This window comes from Homalodisca vitripennis, unplaced genomic scaffold, assembly GCF_021130785.1.
Source record: "Homalodisca vitripennis isolate AUS2020 unplaced genomic scaffold, UT_GWSS_2.1 ScUCBcl_6887;HRSCAF=14314, whole genome shotgun sequence".
In the NCBI taxonomy this organism is placed as follows: domain Eukaryota; kingdom Metazoa; phylum Arthropoda; class Insecta; order Hemiptera; family Cicadellidae; genus Homalodisca; species Homalodisca vitripennis.
In genome coordinates this window covers 26,667-32,666 of record NW_025783008.1, presented here as the reverse complement: position 1 = coordinate 32,666, position 6,000 = coordinate 26,667, and positions in this window count along the sequence as shown.

Below are 6,000 nucleotides of genomic sequence, written 5' to 3'. Positions count from 1 at the left end.
AAAAGAATATATTTTAAAATACACCTAAAAAAAGGTTAGTTGTATATATTTTGTCGTCTTTGTCAAAAGTATTGAGCTATCGTTGAAATTAATAATAAAGTTAACAAAATTTTTCAAAATTGGCTGTTTCTACTATAAAATTTTAAAAAAATGTATATACACTAATCTGAGTTTATAAGACCAGTTTTTAAGGATTAAAAAATGCTTGTACAGATGTCATTGAGCAAAGTCTTTATTATTTCCAAGTGGCACAACATCTAGTCCTTGGGCACTATGCAGAAGAATCAATATTTGTACAGCCCTAGGAGTAAACATATGTTAAGTATATATAGTCAAAAAGAAAGATAACAAACAAAATTATATGTTTTATGCAAATATTAGAAGCTTATAAAACTACATCTGAAAATTATTAGAATGTAACTATCTCGCAAATTGGCGCAAGATGGCGCCGGTGAGTAAAAATCCAGTCTGTGGAGCTTGCCCTAAAAGAGTTACAAATAGCTCTGGGGGAATTTAAGTGTGAGGGAAACTGTTGCCGAAATGGTTCCATTTTTGAATGCGGTGGAAAGTACCACCAAAAAGTGAATACTCCTCAAAAGGCGAAAAGCCGAATTTTGTGTGTAGTAACTGTGAACAACTACAGGAGCAAAACGTAAAACAGTGCAGTGAGTAACCTTAATTTCAGAAACTGTCTTTCTGAAAACTTTCACGTGAATTGTGAATGTTTTGAATCACATCAAAATATATGACGAGAATTCAGGAATATTTGATCTAACTAATATAGAAGAATCAACGTGAACATAGTAATACTGTTAGGTGTACCTAGGGCTGAAAATGCTAAACTTGTTTCTATTCTTGAACAGTCATACCAGAGGCCATTGGTAACATTTTAACAAATAATACTAACCATTTAACTTATGCTAGTGGTTATATAATAAGGTCCAGCGCTGATAATATTAAATTCTTTGACGGTGATAAATAAGTTTAAATGAAGGACAGTAATAAAATTGATGGTGCAGTTGGTGAACAAAAACTTGAATTACGGCAGTGAATAAACCTGATTTCCTTGTCTGCTAAGGAAAATCAGAGAATATAATTCCAATGCCTACCAACCTGCTACCAGTAAGTAAGCAAAATAACTACTTCTGGAAATGTCAAACACAAGTTTATTCAAGTCGGCAGTGGTTGGCACTCGGGGATGGTGTGAATCCGGAGAGAGGGAGAGGCTGGGCTACATGGAAATACTACCTCGATGCTCAACCCAGTATCTGCGTTAATTCTACAGCATTGAAGCTTCGGTTTCGGCGGTCTGTGGTGTTGAGGAACACCATCTGATTATGATGCAAGGGAGCCTGAAAACGAATCGTACGTGAACATCCCAAGAAGGGATAAATAAAAATAACCTATTTGGTAGAGGTTAATTACAAAAATACGTAACAATGGCCGGGTCAAGAGTAGGCCTAGGACAGGTAAAAAAGATAGTATGTTTTTTGACTGGTAGTGCTCTACTGTTAACAGTTGTGAATAAATTAAAAATTGTTTGGAAAAATAAAGAGAAAACAAACACAGACAATATTTCGTATCAAGACTTTCTGAAGATATGGAGTGTGAGGGAAATCTACAGAGGCACATACTTGAAAGATGGTGGTAATTTTTTGAAGAACAAAATTGAAAACCGAGGTATCATGGCTACAGATTCCTTTTAAAATCGGGGTTCCTCTGACACTATCGGCAGACGCGCACACTCTGGGGCACAGTTTTATATTGACACCAGACTTTTGGGCCAATAGGGAAACATATGTGAGTCGATTTAGGTACCCACGTAAAAAGTGCTTCAGTACCTTCTTTTTTGGATCCCAGTCAAGGGGCAAATACAATAAAAATAGATCTTTCACTTTTACGGTGATGTTTCCTGGAGCAAAAGCCTAATAAACAATTCAATAATAACTGAACTTTGTGTTGATAGAGCCTAACCTGAAAGTTACACTCCTGTGATGCACAATAACAATAATTGGGGGTGTAATAAATTTTGGACTTATTTGGAATATTTGTAGTTTAACCAGTAAAACCTCTGTAGCATTGAATTTATTGAACACTAACCAACTTAATTACTGATGTCTTGTGCATTGCGGAGCATTGGTTTAGCTTCCTCTGAAGTCCCACAGCATTTGGTAATTCCAGAGTATAAGTGTTGCAAAGCTATTTTGCAAGGGAACATCACTTGCACGGTGGAGTGCTTATTTGTGTCAAGCAAGGTATTGAGTTCCTCCATCTTGGACCAAGTTCTTGGCTACTCATAGGAGATGACTTGTGAGTTGGCAGCTGTTGTGCTCCCTGTGTTAAAGACGGTTGTTTGTTGCGGTTTATAGATCTCCTGCAGGTAGTCCTAGCCTCTTTTTATGAAAAGTTGCATGATGTTTTTGCTTTTTTATACTGCATCAAAAATGAACATTATTGTAGTTGGGGACTTCAATGTAAACTTTATGGCAGACAATGAAGAGACCCATGAACTATTAAACTTAATTGATAGTTTTGGATTGAATGTGACTCGAATATCACGAGGCCAAATACCAACTCTTGTGGAACTGCGGGTAGCTGCATTGATAACCTACTAACTTCCCTACATGCTGATAGAGGACAATCGTCGGTGCTCCATAATCCTGCTTCTGATCACAACATCATCTTCTTTGTTGCGGATATCGAGACTGATGGATCTATGGGAAGTGGTCTCATATTAAAACACTTAACTAGACCTTTGAGCTTGTCTGGGGTATCATTTTTTGTGCATTATCTTAGCCAAATTAACTGGTTAGATGTATATAGGCTAAATTTAAGTATCAATATAAAGTTTAAAATGTTTCTTGACCTTTTTTTATGGGACTTAAATTGTGCTGCTCCAATTTAAAAAATTGAAATTAAAAGCTAAAAGTTCATGTACTAGATGGGTATCATGATGGTCTTGTTAAACTTAAGTCTGAGCTGGATAGGTTATATTTTATTACTCAAAATACAAATAAGGATAATAAGGATGTAAAGGCAAAATATAGAAATTCTCAAAGCAGTGTACAAACGTGAAATAAACAGAGCTAAACTTTGTCATAACAATAGTATAATAGATAGATCCAAAAATAAAAGCAAAGCTGCTTGGGGCATAATAAAAAAACGTCAGCCAAAGTCAACAGCAGGGCCAGTTCCCAAGTCTCATTTTCTCAAACCTAAACACTTTTAAATGATTTTTTTTGTCTCTTTCTGTGGAAGATACTTGTAAAAAACATTGGTAATTAGTACCTATGATTATTTTTATTATCTTGACAAGTCCTGTAACTCAGAGACTATAAATTTTAACTTTAGTTTTAAGGAAATTAAGGTGGAGGAAAACCTATAGAGCTTAGCCTAATAGCACATGTTTTTGATGTTTTTGGTATCAATGCAAATGTACTAAAAGCTGCTGCCGAACATATTTGTGAGGTCTTGACTTACTTGTTTAATGAATGCATTAATAGTGGAACTTATTCTGATATATTTAAGATTAGTAAGGTTATTTCCTGTTCATAAGAAAGGTCCTATGGACAACCATTGCAACTATAAGACCTATTTCTATTAATCTATTATTCTAGCTGTGTTGAAGGTCCTTTGAGCGGTTGGTATATGGGCAGATTGTAAATTATTTAGATTTAGAGTCAAATAAGTTTGTTCAGTGACTGTCAGTTTGGTTTCCGTTCTAATCGCGAGTACCATAAAAGCGGTATAGGCTCTTGTAAGTGCTTGTTTTGATGGCCTTAAACAAAAAAATGTTGTTAATTTTAGAAGTTATGACCTTTCAAAGGTCTTTGATACTGTTGAACATAGTATTTCTAGTCATATAAACTGAAATTTTATGGTTTTTAATAATCAATTAAGCTTTTAGATTTTTTTTAAACTCTTATCTGACAAATAGGTTCACAATGTGTATATTTAAATGGCTTCATATTCAGTAACTAAACCTGTTAACTTTTGGAGTGCCACAAGGGTCAATACTGGGGCCAACATTATTTATTCTATTCTTTATATAAAATGACCTCCCAGGAAATCTAAATGACAGCTGGTGTAAATACTTATCTCTTTTGCAGATGACTTCTTGGGGCTATTGGTTTAGTGCTGAAATCAGCCATGGACAGTGTAAATAAACTTAGCGATAAGAATTCTTCTACTGTCTTGGATTGGTGTTCTGCAAATAAACTTTGCATAAACACTGAAAAAGCATTTCAAGACCTACCTCTCAATTTGTACAGTAAAAGTAGCGATAATAGTATTAAGTTTCTTGGAATATATGTTCAGTCCGGTCGAATCTCAAGTGGCATGATTGATCATATTAACTATATAGCCTCTCGAGTTGTTAAAGGTGTTTTTCTTAATTAGGAGCATTAAAGGGCACAATTTCAACTGATTATTTATTGTTTGTATACTATGCTTATGTTCATAGCTTTATCACTTATGGAATCACCTTATGGGGCAATACACAGTATGCAACAAAACTTTTTATTCTGCAAAAAGGGCTGTTAGATTGATTGCTGGTGTATCTAACAGAGATCACTGTAAAGCTTGGTTTGCAAAGTTTAATATTTTTAAACCCTGCCATCCGTTTTATGTATTAAGTGTTTTGATGTATGTTAAAGATAACTTGAATGACCTTGTTAGCCTTAGTGATAATCATAACTATTTTACGAGAAATAGGAATGATCTGTTGCTGATGAAGTGTAAATACACAAGCACGCAAAGTAGCTTTAGGTATCTGGGAATCAAATTGTACAATGCTTTACCTGAACATATAAAAAAATTATCTAGGCCTAGGTTTTGAAAACCTCCATAAAAAACATGTTGCTTAACCCTTTTACTGCCCGATGTCCGATATGTCGGACGTCGGTAATTTTTTATTGTTACTGGCTACTGTTATGTTCAAATGCCGAAATATTCCGTATTTTGGTTGTTTAGGAGCAAAGGATAATGAAAGAAGCCATTTGAAGAACTTTGGATTTCTATTTTCGTCGTCAGAATTGACGAACTACCTAGACAGCTGTCAAAACCAGTTGATCGGGTTATGTTACTGAAATCTTCGTTCGTTGTTGTTGTGGTTTACATTGTTATGGAAAGTTTTTTGAAGTGTTACTTTTGTTGATTAAGGATAAAAATGAGTAAAAGAGTTAGATCTAACTCTCCTGTGAGTGAGGGAACAATAATTAACAGTTTAATCGATGGTGGTGTACAAGTGCAAGACGAACTAAGTGACGATTTCCTTCAGAATTTTGTCAGATTCAGATGCCGAGAACGAATCTGATATTAGTGTTAGGGCTAGTGATGACAATCAAAGTGATGTGGATGACACTGATGACGATCCTGACTTTATCTTACCATCAGATAATGAGGAGTTATTAGATAGTGAGGAGGATGTGGCACAGATAAGTTTACCTTCAAACTTCCACTGGTAGGCCTAGAGGGAGGCCTAGAAGGAATAACCTAATAGGCTGTCCTAGTGATAACATAAATGATGGTTTATCTTCTCGTGATAGTCACAGGCCTAGGCCTAGTAATCTAAATGCAGAACAAGCTCTAAGTGATGTAGTATGGACCCCAGTAAATGAAACAAATGACCCCGGACATAATCACAATTTTTATTTTACTGAGCAACCAGGTCCTAAGCACTGTCCACCCTCTGACTCTAAGCCAATAGCTTATTTCTATCTTTTTTCACTACAACCTTGCTGAACCTATTTGTTCTTAGAACAAATCAATATGCCGACCAGTACATGAGGGCCCATCAGAACACTTTTTTCCCCTGGATCTCGAGCTAATCAGTGGAAAAAAAACACCACCTTCGCTGAAATTAAAGGGTTCATTGCTGTCAATCCTGAATATGGGGATAATCAGAAAACCAACAATAGCTAGCTATTGGACAACTTCAGACTCCCACTTTGTGCCTTGGTTCGGTAAATTGTATAGCCGTAAATCGTTTTGAAGCCTTAT